The sequence below is a fragment of the Phyllostomus hastatus genome, unplaced genomic scaffold, assembly GCF_019186645.2.
Source record: "Phyllostomus hastatus isolate PE091 unplaced genomic scaffold, TTU_PhHast_1.1 phas_contig_210, whole genome shotgun sequence".
NCBI classification, from domain to species: Eukaryota; Metazoa; Chordata; class Mammalia; order Chiroptera; family Phyllostomidae; genus Phyllostomus; species Phyllostomus hastatus.
In genome coordinates this window covers 21,060,598-21,073,518 of record NW_025333737.1, presented here as the reverse complement: position 1 = coordinate 21,073,518, position 12,921 = coordinate 21,060,598, and the positions used below count along the sequence as shown (strand labels likewise).

General features: G+C 47.0%; 1 long non-coding RNA gene across 1 annotated transcript in view; it reads left to right on the top strand.

The window, feature by feature from the left end:
* LOC123817544 overlaps positions 1 to 12,514 on the top strand; it is a 35,982-nt gene extending 23,468 nt beyond the window's left edge. Inside the window, exon 3 of the long non-coding RNA XR_006785451.1 lies at positions 11,729 to 12,514. This is a non-coding gene — a long non-coding RNA (uncharacterized LOC123817544). The remainder of the gene's footprint in view (positions 1 to 11,728) is intronic.
* The last annotated feature ends 407 nt before the right edge of the window (positions 12,515 to 12,921 follow it).

The window sequence follows — 12,921 nt, the reverse complement described above, 5'->3', positions numbered from 1 at the left end:
CAAGTTACCCAGTCTCACTGTGTCTCGGTTTCCCTGTCTTTGAGATGGGGATACAGCCTGTTCGTGTTGCTGTCAGGATGAAATGACAATATATGTAAAGGGTTTATAGAGCTCAGGAACATTGTGAGTACTTGTCAAAGAGCTGTTGTTTGTTTAATAACAACGTGGTATACAGACAAATGTTGGTATCTGCATAGAAAAAAGGGTAAGGAAAGACAATTGTTAACAGGTTGGGATTTCACTGAAGAATAAGACTGGAAGAAGGTCAGGGGTGCATTCTCTTTTTAATTAATGTATTTTTGTGTTGTTTGAATTTGTTTAAATAGCACATATAAAAATGAAAGATTTTTTAAAGAAGCTTAGTAAGGTAAAAATAAAGAAAATTTTCTGCTTTAAAATTTAACTTTAAACTGCCCCCTCCTGCCACAGAGCTCTGGGTGCACCTGCGCACCTGTGGGTCCACTCCCCAGAATTTGGGTGACCATGGAGTTGCTATAAATGCTGGTGCATCTGAACCTGCACCCTCTCTGGCTGCCCAACACCTGGATGCACCAAACCTGAGGTGGAGGCCGCCAGGACCATGGTGCATGTGGGGGCTCTGCTATCCTAATCTTTCAATAAAGCTGTTGATCTAACTAAAAAGAAAAATTTAAACTTTAACTTAACCCTCAATTGGGGCTCTTTGCAATTGCTGGATGGCTTTATTTTTCTTACGGCTTTGCAGAGGTTGCAGTTTGCATTAGCCAAGGACGGGCTGTGAGGTGGCCCCTCTCTACTTCTGCAGGTGACTCTCCATCCCTATCTTTGTTTTCCAGCCACTCAGACCTTCCTCTAGCTCCTGGCACACCTTGTGCTCTCATGCTTTAGAGACTTTTCACTCTTGGTTCCCTCTGCCAGGAACATTGCCCTGGACTCCATCCCTACTCCCCTATTGTCCTCCTTGAATTTACTTGCTCCTGAAAACCTTCTTTTCTTCCTCTTCCAAGCTGGGTTGGGTGTTCCTCCCTTTGCCGTGCTTTTCCAGTGCTCTGTGTGATCCCAGCTTCACCTCTTGTGACACCATACTGGGAATTTCCTGTCTATCTCCTGTGATAGTGAACTTGTAGAACAGGAGCCAAGTTTATTTCTATGGGGGCTTCATGGTTCTATTCCCAATGGCTACAGGAAGTGCCCATGGTGTTTGTCGAACAAAAGAATGAAGAAAGGAAAGATGTGGTTCTCATCAGAAACCCACGCTTCAGGCCTCAACTGTGTATCTTGGTTTATTTGGTATATAACTCCACGTCTCATACACATAGAGCTTTAAGGATCTAAAGACAATGCTCCAGAGGAAATTTCTCCAGTGGAAAGACAAGTAGACTGTACATCCTTGCCCCTTTGCACAAGAGAGCTGCCTACAGATTCCAAAAGAACTGCAGATTATCGTTCATCCAGTTCTCTTGGCTGTTATTGAAGGATCATTTTCTTCTTTGAAATAAAACAAAATGGGTTTCTTTCAAGCTTATGAGTCTCAAAACAGCCACCCCCTCAAGTTCCAGAGGTGGTGCAGCTGTTCTTTCAAAACAGAAATGATAAGAAAGACACTTTAACCTCCCTGAGAAATAAATAACTTGAAGTTTCCAAAATTGCCAAAAGAAAATATTAAGGTATACTGAGAGTCCACTATGTAGCCCTGGTGCAAGGACACCGCAGGCTTGAGATGCTAAGACTGGATCAGGTCTCCCAAACGCCCTTCAGAACAAGGTTGCACCGGTGAGGCAGCCCGTGAAGGCACCACCAGAACCCATGGGCTTCCATCACACATTAGTCCTGAAGGGGCCACACAGGAGGGTACTCCTTCCATGAGCCGATGTCCAGATCACAGTGTTATCACTAAGCTTGAAGATTTCATTGTGGGTTATTGTCATTATTATTATTGTTATTATTATTGGTGAGAGTTATTATAACTGGGGTTATCTTTGGCTTGTGTGCTTGATGGTATGGATGTTGGGGTTGTTGTTGTGGTGATGTAGGGTTGAGTGTGCTTTCTACTGGCTATTTTAAACTTCTCATGGGACTTACAGAATTTTCACGATAATATACAATTATTGCCAGAATTCCATAAGTGTGACTTTCAAATCTTGTTATTATGTGTGAATAGGTAATAGAGTTATATGTGCAGGCATAATTAGGACATAAGAGAGCTTCCTATAGGTGAGGCAACAATCATAGCAACCCTTAGAGAAACGCTCGACTTGGCCTGTCCTATAGGGTCCAGCAAGGACACTCATCTCTGAGTTAGGCTGACCCGAGGCTCACAAGGGATGAGCAAGGCCTCTTTGTGCAACACTCAGGCAACTTTCTGGGCATGCTCATCACCTAACACATTTCAGTGGTAGGAGACTGGTATTGTTGCCTGACCTCCTACGATGCCCCAACTCCCAGCTGAGGTCGAAACTAATCTTTCTTGAGATTTCCAGAGCAGAGGGTTTTATAACCAGAGGTGGAGGTAGCTGTAGTCTGAGTTACATTGCTGCTTCTTAATATCCAAAACAGACCTGAGAGTCTCACAGCACCAACAACATTAACATTAATGATCACCATCATCATCACAGCTAACATTTGAGTATCTACTATGTGCTGGGCACTCTGCAAAACACTTTAGATGGAATATTTTATTTGATCTTCCCAAGAATCCTGGGGGGGTGCATATTTTTACAAATAAGGGAACTTATTTCTAAATAAGGCTGAGCAACTTGCTCAAGGTCGCCTAACTCATAAGTGGAGGAGCTAAGATACAAACCCAGGCAACAGTTTGCAGGTGGTGGTGGACACACCCTAAGACAACCTTTCATGAGTCACATCCTTGAATCATTCTGTCCCCTTGACTGTGGGCAGAACCTGTGACTTGCTTCTAATCCACAGCAAGTGCTAAGGTGATGGATGGCATACCTATGATTATGCTACCTTATATAAGACTCTGTCCCAGCCAGCTGAAGCAAGAGAGATTTTCCCAGTGGCCTTACAGAAGCAAGGACATGCTATGAGCTGCCTAAAGAGAGGGCCAAGGGATAGGGGACTGTGGGTGGCCTCTAGGACCTAAGGGCTACCTCTAGGTGGCAGCCACTTAGAGGCTGCAGCCCTCCCTCACACAGACACAAGGACATCACTTCTTCCAATAACCTGCATAAGTTAGGGAGCCAATTTTTCCCTTGTTGAGCTTTCAGGTGACAACATGGCTTGGTGGCAACACCTTGATTGCAGCCTCATGAGACCCTGAGCAGAGGCCCCAGCTAAGCTGTCCATGCCTGGACTCGTGACCCACGGGCCCTGTGAGATAATGGCGTGTTGTTTTAAACTGCTGAGCATGTGGTGCTTTGTTATGCAGCAGAGCAAACACATACACAGCCTGTGAACTTCAGCTGTGCCGCATCTCTTTGCAGCAGGGCCCTGCGCTCTGCTGCATGCACCCCAACCCTCCTGCCCGCAGAGTTCCTCTCTTCCTTTCCAGGGTTCCAGCCTCATTTCTTGGGAAGGGGCCAGAACCAGGGAATCCTGCTTTCCTTTCTGAGAGGAGGCAGAGAAGCAGGGAACCCAGGTACAATTAACTCTTGATCTTAAAGAAGGGTCAGCCAGAAGCATGTGGAGCTTTCCTGCACATGTGACATTTCTAGGCAAGTGGAGACTTTGGGTTAGGATTAAGGCAGAACGTCTGAGGACTGGTCCTAGCAGAAATCTGCTCTAATGATGTTACAGGGTGGGAAGGGGAGTATTCTGAGAACTGAGCCTATGGTTACACAATGATGTTTAACTAAATTAGCGACGGTCTTCTAGGGCACATTTCACCTTGAACTTCAGTGCGGGAGTTTAAAGTATGACCCATAGGCCACACATAGTTGGGGTGGTGCCACGTCTGTTAGATACTTTGTTTTTCTACTTCATTGAACATGTCTCTAAAAAGTCAGTACCCCAGGACAGAGCTGCCTGTATTGCCCTTCCGAAAATAAAACTCAGCCGCATGAACAAGGGCTGCTGTGTGAGGCCATTTAAAAAGGCATTTCAGTCTCTGCCCCGGTCACCCAAGACATGGGATCCTTCACTAGCTGCCTCTGGAGGCTGAGGGCCGTGCAAGGGCCCACCCAGGGCAGGCCTGCCCTCCAGGCTGAGCTGGCACTGTCCTGGGGGCCATGCAGTCATCCTTTCCCAGAAGGGAAAGTACAGACCACACTTTCCAAAGAAGGGAAAGGAACACCCACGGCCCAAATGCTGAGTGCAGGCTGGTGGCTGGTGTATAGAAGTGGGCCTGCCCAGCCTTGGGTTTCTCAGCAAGCTGCCTCTTTGTAGGAGCCACAGGCAGGACGTTGGAGACCTGCCTCTATGTGCAACTCAAAGCAACAAAACACTTGATTGTTGAACAATGTCTCTTGTGGAGTTGACAGCTGAACTAGGCTGTCACCTTGACACGCCCACCTCTGGTGTGTTTGCATTCCTAAACCAAAATTTCCTGGGGAGGTGGAGAATTAACCATATGTGGGGTCTGGGCTTGGGGAGAAATGGAAGAGGACTTACTGCTAAGAGCTGGGTGACAGGGGCGAGTTCAGCGTCAGATGGCCTACAGGGTCTTAGAAACAAACCCCCAGGGACCTTTCAGAGAGACTGGCCCTCAGAGATGAGAGAATTCCTGGGCTGCTGTCTGCACGCGATAGCTCAGAGGCCAGGTGGGAGCTAGACGGATGGGTGGAACCCTTGGGTTCTCCCGGGAAGATCAATCAGAACAAACAGAGTTTGTGCCAAGTGAAATGGAGACAGGCGTCTACTGCAGCCAGACATTAATAAGCACACTTAAGAAGACGCAGGAGAAGCACGGAAGGTATGTGCAGATGTGCAAAAATGCAGAATGGATCACTCGCATCCCCATCTGTGACAAATACTTGAGAGACACTGACAAAACAACAAATGAATCCACTGGGGACCTCAGGGAGCAGGAAGATGAAGTGACTTTCCAGTCGTGCTGCTCTAACAGCAAAGGTGCCATCCCGCTCCTGTTACGGGGCTCTCCTGAGTTAGGGGGCTCTCCTGAGCCACCAGCCCCGTTCCACATTCTCCTCGTGCGGGGCCGGGACTCGCTCGGTGTCGAGGTCCCCGTGTGTGCTTTCATTGCTTTCATTTTACATGGATCGTTTTGTTTTCAGTGTTGTTTCCTCTTTTCTTGTTCTCTGACTTGGGTTGGATCAAGTCCCTATTCATTCTGTTGGTCACCCGCTTAGCTAAGGAGTTCATCGCACTTTTCTATTTAGGAAAAGCAATTAAATATAAAGATCCTCCCAGTCCTTCCTTCTTAAAATAACACCCAATTCCCTGCTATTAGTTGAATATGGCATGCCAAATGAGGATAATGGAACAGAAATATAGAAGGTGTGGGTCCCCAGTGATGGGGGAGCTTCCATATTAACCCAAGAATGCCTGTTTCGGAGATTATCTTATAAGAGAGAGAGAGAAATGGCTTCCATGTCTGCCTCTGATCCGTGGGATTTTCTGTTCTGTGCAGCAATGATCAATTATGTTGTTCAAACACTTCTTGTCTATCCCAGTGGGAGGATTCCGTGTTCCCACTTTATTGAGGACAGGTTTGGCCCTGTGATGGGCTTTGGCCAATGAAAACGTAGCAGAGGTGGCCTATGCCAGTCCTAGGCAGAAGCTTTTTGAGAGCCAGCGCATCATTCCACCGTGTTCTCTTTTCTCTGCATGAGCCTAGCAATGCCCCAGGAAGAAGACACTCCGACAGACCAGATCCCAAGGTGAAGGACAAGTGGAACAGAGCTATAGCCACCCCACAATGGATCAGTCATGTGAGCAAAGCCCAAATCTTGCAAGCGCCTGAGATTTTGGAGTCTTTGTCGGCACACATAACCCAGTTTTCTCAGACTGATACAACAGTCAAACATAATCCCAGCAACTGGTGTTTGTGCCTGAAATTGATGTTACTTAACGCATCATGCCACCTAATATTTAATCGCCACCCTGGACTTACAATTCCCCTGTTTTCTGAGGAAGCGATGCAGACACAGAGAGATTGGGTCACCTTCCCGGAACTGCACGGGCAGTAAGAGAAGCAGAGCCAGATTTCAAACTCAGGCCTGTGTCCCCTGTTCATTTCACTGCCGGAGGCTCCCTCCCGAGACAGCTGAGCAGCTGCACTGACGTCGGGACCAGAGTGCAGGAGGCACTGTGTCTGCTGCTGGGGGTTTCCTCATTCCATTCCATTTTTAGCCGGAGTGGCACACAGCACTGGGTTTCTGACTGTTACCCTTGTAGTCTGACTCATTCATCACAAAACAAGTATGTTTTAGCCTTCAAACTTCCCACTTCTTTTTTTTTTTTTTAAGGAAGAAAAACTGAACTGTCAATGTCCAACTCCCACGGCCAAACTGGGCAGAAAAATTAATGTTCAGTTTAAGCGCTCCATACTCTCTGAATTAGAGGACTGGATAATTTGTTTCCTGAATTCAGAGGTAGGTGACCCTCTGTCTCACCTTCAGGTGGTAGCTCCAGGCTTCTTGCTTGATACGAATCTCAGGGGTGTATATACAGTGAGCAGAACAGGGTCCCCATTATCCGGGAATCTGGGGCTCGCTGGCGCTCTGTTTTACACTGGGTTTGGCAGAATGACCACCCCATGCAGGAAACGTAGGCAGTCCGCAACCACCTCCCGGGAAAGAGGAAAACGTTTTCAAGGGCGCCTTTCAGGAGGGGAAAAAATTGTCCAGAAACCTCACACCGGCGTGAACCTAACCACTCCGGGCCCTGTCACAGAGTTTTACACAGGACTTCAGGGAGAGGGAAAGAGAGGAGATGGGAAACAAATGCAGAAGAGAGAAGAAAGGAACTCCTTGAACTTGGTTCTGGACCAAAACAAAAAGAACATCGTGTAAGCTTCAGTTCATGGTGGGGGCTGGGGCGAAGCAGGGGAAATCATCGAAAGTTCTGTAGACCAGACTGATCATTTTTATCTTGACATTTTCCCTACCTGAGCTTTTCTGTAAGTGGATTTCTGGATCTCCAGGCTATAATTTGGGGAACAGTCAATGATGTAAAAGTGTAGGTTTGGAGCAAATCACGTTCAAAAGCTCTTCTTCTCAAACACTGCTTTATTGCCTCCTGTTCCTCTTGGAAGTTCACTTTCAAAGAGGGACTGTGTCATTTTCTGATCAAAGCTCTTCTCAGTCTTCATGTTCGTTCTGAGCTGTACAAGTTAGGAACCACCCTCCCCAGCCTAAGCAAAGGCCCAGATTGGGGATAGGGAGGAAAAAATTGGTGGGCTGAGAAGGGTTAAGTAAGAGTGTGCCGAGAATGGTGGCTGAAGCCCCGGAGGGCATGGATTTATTGGAGTGTTCGGGTTGCTGTCTGACTGGTGGAGGGGGGAGTGTTACCAGCTTCCCCGTGGGAGAGGTGGGCACCATACACTGGGCGGGTGTGGACTTGGATGGAGATCTCTGGGATGGCTTGAGAAGCCAGATCCTAAGAGGTGTCTAGAATCTTGACACCACGATGGATCTCAGAACCCTAGAAGAGTGAGACTGGTTTCCCTAATAGCATCTTGCCCTGAACTCAGCATTAATCTCTTCACATCCAACAGCCTGTGACCCTAATCCACTAGCCATGAATAGATTTAACAGAATGGTGTTCATTGGCACTAAGAAGTGATCCAGGTTGGAGGCAGGGCTTTCTTTAGAGATTGTGGACTTTTTAAAGGCACAGGAAACACGAATATCACCTGTAAGTCTCTCAGAAGGAGTCCTTACCGCATGCTGTCCTGAGACAGTGGAGATGATGCATGCAGCTCCCTGGTATCTAAGGTGCTTTCTCTCAAAGTGAGGGTGGGTTGGGAAGAAGCTGAAGTCACCTCTGTAATAGATGGGGTTTCAGTTAGCTACTGTTGTATACTAAACCACCCCCCCAACTTAATGACTTACGGTAACCATTAGTTACTTACTGTAAGTTGATGGAAAAACTGGTTCTTGGGTCTTGGCTAGGGTAGGCTGATCATAGCCTGGCTTGCTCATGCCTCTCTTGTCCACCGAGGGGCTGGCCAGAGACTTGCCGATCTAGGGTGGCTTTTCTCACACGTTAGGTGATTGGATGACATTTGGCTGCAGCAATGGGGGTGGCTGAGTCATGAGTCTTTCATCATCCAGCAGGCTACCCAGGCTTGTTCTCTTGGAGGTGGCAGAGTTCCCACAGGACAAGCAGTGTGAAAGGCCTTGAAACCTAGACTCAGAGCCGGCTTGGTGTCACGCATACCGTGTTCTATCAGCCAGAGCAAGTCAGGAGGGCAGCCTGGATTCAAGGACGGGAAAATCAACTGCCCCTCTTAATGGGAGTTGCTGAAAAGTCGCATTCTTAATGGTGCAGGTATAGGCAGACACAGAGAACTAGGGCCATATTTCTCATCAGTCCACACCAGCAATTTTCAACTGGTGTGTTGCAGGAATTTTTAAAACAGCAGTACCTGGCCTCTTTTTGCCTTAGATTGTCAAATAAAAAGATGACAATAGCCAACACAACAATAGCTGTCTAGCAGACAGAATGAATCAAAATTGTACGTCTTTTTTTGGTCAGATCAGGAAAAAGTATATATTGTGGTGTGCTGCAGAATTTTAGTAACTAGTTTATGTGTGCCCTGAGATGAAAAAGGTTGGAAGTCGCTGGTCTATACACACGGATTGGCTCTACTTGTGAGGTGGCTGACATGGGCCGTGGGTGTCATGTGTGACCTGGAGCCCAAGCCATCTCTGTGCAAAGCGAGAAGCCCCATGAAGGGATTGGGCCACAGCCCTTCCCACATTCAGAATGTCATGTAGGATTTCTTTTCTTGGTACCTTTGTGAGTGCTTCCTGCATTTTACAGAAAGAGAAACCAGAAAATCAGACCCCTGTCCCCAGCCCCACAAATGTTTCTTTTTGAAACAAGGTTTGAACTAACTAAGCCTTCTTTTTCGGAAACACCTGATCTCAGCGTGTCCGCTCCGCAGTGTTGCCGGCTCCTGCAGACTTCCTACAACCCTGCGCACATGGAAGAGGTGGGCGGAGTAAGCAAAGCTTTGTGGCTTACTGGCTGTGAAGCTTTGGAAATCTGGGACACAAATGTGACCTACTAAGAACGGTAGTGAACCATGGTTCCCATTCCACAGTTATTGAGATCAGTCCTTTCAGGCATTCCATCTGGATGTATGAGTTGGTCTTGAATAACAACCTTGACGATCTCTAGGGCCACCTGCCCAGGCTGGTGATGCCTCCAGTCCTGAGGGAAAACGGGCAGCGTCAGCATCGGTGGGGTGGCCAGGTGCCCTGATCGCCCCGCCCCACCTATGGTGATCCTACTGGAAAGGTGAAAAGTTGCATCTCACAAAAATATCAATGTAGCAGGCATGGCTGGTTGCCTGTTCAAAGGCTGTTCCTCACTGTGCGCCCCCCTCACTGCTTTCCCCATGACAGTGGAACCCTAAGGTAGTTTCAGTACAGGTAGCCATGTGGTTTCGCAAGACCGGACACTCTCAGCCCCAGAGGATGAACAATGATTGGCCCAAGCTAACCACTGGGCTCCCATTGTCCTGTGCTGACTGGTTTAAGCATGGACATGTGACCCAGTTTCTGGCCAATAGTACTTAGGAAGAAGTCTGATGAGGACCTCTGGGACAGATTTTGCCTGCATAAAAAGAAAGATCCAGTAAGAGAAGCATTCACTGCTTCCTTCCAGCTTATAGACCCTGTTGTTAGAAGAGAAAGGTGATGTTTGGATGTGGGGCAATTTACCACCAGGGAAGGCTGAGAGAAGCTCTTGAAGCAGACGCAAGCTCTTTTTTTTAAAATAAAAATGCATTTTATTGAATAAATGAATGAATTATTTGTTTTTTATCACTTTTTAATTGTATTTTTTTCATTACCATTTAGTCCCCTTGTATTCCCCCTTCCTGGATGCAAGCTCTGACCTCACTGAGCTGTAGAGCCAACGTGGGACAGGGCAGAAGCAGGGCGTGTCCAACCCGCGGTCCGCAGGCCGCACACAGCCCAGAATGGCTGTGACTGTGGCCCCACACAAAGTTGTAAATTTACTTAAAACCTTTTTCTTTATGCTCATCAGTTTTTGTTAGTGTTTGTGTATTTAATGTGTGGCCCAAGACAACTCTTCTTCTTCGAGTGTGGCCCAGGGACTCGGAAAGTTTGGCCACCCCCGGGGGAGAGAATTCGGCCAGGTACACCGACGTAGCTGTAGCAGTGGTCCGTAGCTGGGTTTGTTCTGACTGGTCGGGCCGTGGTTCTGCTTTGTCAGTGCCAGTGTCATGTGGACTGTGAGGTTTTGGGAATAGCATCCTTGCCCCTTGCTTGGAACCTGTGCCTCTGGGTTTACTGCTGTGTAGTGAAAACAAACCCCTACCTTTAAAGCTGCGCCAGTTGGACAGCCAGTTACTGGCAGCCTGAAGCACCCTAACTGAGGCCGCTGGGGTCGAGTCTGTGCTGTGTATGTGGATGCGTCACCTGCAGGCTTTGGGGGCTGTCGGCATCTGTCCCATTCCTTCGCCCTTCCCGCACTCGTTAGGTAACGAGAATGCCTCTCTGTTTATTGGCTCCCTGAGATATTTTTAAAAAATAGTGGTGGCGGTAGGGAAAGGCATACTATCTAACATCTGTGCCTGGAAAAGGAAGCTATTGCACCTCTATCAGTGTGCTGTATCTGCTCTTCATGGGAGGGTCGAGATAGAAATTTATCCTCTTTGGCAGAAATAGGAGATTTAGCTAACTTCTACCTAATCTGTCTATTTGCTCTCTTGCCATACCATGTGATTAGCCATATTGATAATGTCCCTTTCAGGAATGGGACTTGGCTATCTATCAGCCAAGCAGGCCGTGTCGTTGATACACACCTTCCGATCTGTGATGAGAGGTGGCTTCGGGGAGAGGGTCTGCGGACATCCTTGCCGCATTCTGTTGTCATTATGTATCTTCCTATGTCTTCTGTCAACATAAGAATGTCCAAACCTTTAGAGAATTTTTATAAAAATTTAATTGAGCCAAACAGAGAATAGGTACGCCTGGAAGCAAGATCTCAGCAAAGAGAAAAGTGCTTCTGGGACTGGCAGTTTGCAGTTTGCTATTTGGAAGTAAGGAGGGGCCAAGGAAGATGACAAACGTGGAGGTGGGGAAAAGCAAGGGGGGAGGGGTCGAATTACAGGAGCAGTAACAAGATTGTGTGTGTGCTCCCCGAGCGCACAACGGTTCCCTTGAAAAAGGTGTGTTGACCTAGATGCACAGAAACAATGGACAGGGCTTGCCTAAGGCAAAGATGACCATTTGCTAAAGAAGTTACGGGCCTGGAGTGTGACTACCCACCATGACCTGTCCAATTAGGAATTTATGATCGGATCGCCCCGGGAGGTTACTTTCCATAGAACCCCTTTATCGGCTATGCTGGGGGTGTCAAACTCATTTTCACCAGGGGCCCTAGTGGTCTCATGGTTGCCTTCAAAGGGCCGAATGTAATTTCTACTCTTTACAGTTAAGAAGTAGTTACATTTATGCATTCTTGAAATTATTTCGGCCCTTTGAAGGCAATCGCGAGGCTGATGCCCAGCCCCCCACCCCACCTCGGTGAAAATGAGTTTGACACCCCTGGCCTATACCAACTGAAAGGGCTGTGAGCAACTTAAAGGTGAGAACTACACCTCTACCCTCTGTGTTTCTGTTTGGCACAGGATGCGGCCCACACTGATGATTTGCTGAAAGAAAGAATGAGCCGTATACCCACTAACTTCCAAACACGCGCCCTGCCAAGAGCAGATGAGTTCTGTGGCCAAAGAACAGCTTACTTTCTGTTTGACCACCAGAAGAAATTCTAACCCCGGATACCGGAATATCTCACCCATTTTTAAAACCAACACATTCAAAAGTACATTTTAAGAGCAATCAGCCCACCTTTCCATGGCTTTTTGTGGCAGCGTCTGTGCCTCGAAAACCTTTTTTTTTTTTTCCCTCGATGGGTAAGGTGATGCTTCTTTCTAAAGCAACTCTCCTATGAAACGTGAAGACAAGAAACGGAAATATCATTCTCAGGGTTAAAAAGATTTTTCATCAGTTCACTAAATAGTGTGTTTGCGCTAACTTAAAGAAACTAGATAAAATATATTTCTATCTCTGCTAGCCATCTCTCAGCATGTCCGCTTGTCTGAAGCCTCCCCGAGATCCAGCAGAGACAGCGTGTAAGCTGTTCCTCAGGCGGCGTCTGAAAGCTCATCAAATAGCCAGGTAGGAAAAACACAATCACCTCCAAAACCTTCGAATGGCATTGATCTGTGGCATTAAGCCCTCGCCACAGGAAGATAAACGATGGATTTGAGACTCGCGGGAGGATTCGTTTAAAGTGCTTTGTGTTTTTTTTTTTTTTAATTTATGTATGAAGTTGCCCAGGAGTAATAAATAGACCTTATTTACTATATTTCGAAGAAATAGAATTATCAGGACTGTCTACGTATTTCAAAGCCGGGGAAAACAAAAACAGCTTTGAAGCCTCTTCTCCTGGATTTTTTTTTGTGTCCTAATCTTCTAAGAGATGGTCTTGATAATGTTTATTCTTTCTTCTTTCTCAAACAGTTGAAAGTACTATTTTTCTCAGTTAAAATAGCACTCTGATTTTAATTAGATCAGGTGAAGGACCCACTGAACACCACAGATTATTAAAATGATGGCAAAAGGGCAAGCAGGAATTTCTGAAGAGCACCACCGCCCTCCTCCCCACGTGCTCCCTCCCTCCCTAGCCCTGCGTAGATCCCACTAGTGACACAGCCTGGTCTTTGTGGGGCAGGTTTCTCCTCTGGATTTATATGTACCATCCGCACAAGTTTTTCTGGTGCTTTTCCACAATAACCAGAAAGAAGCTGTTTCCTTCTGT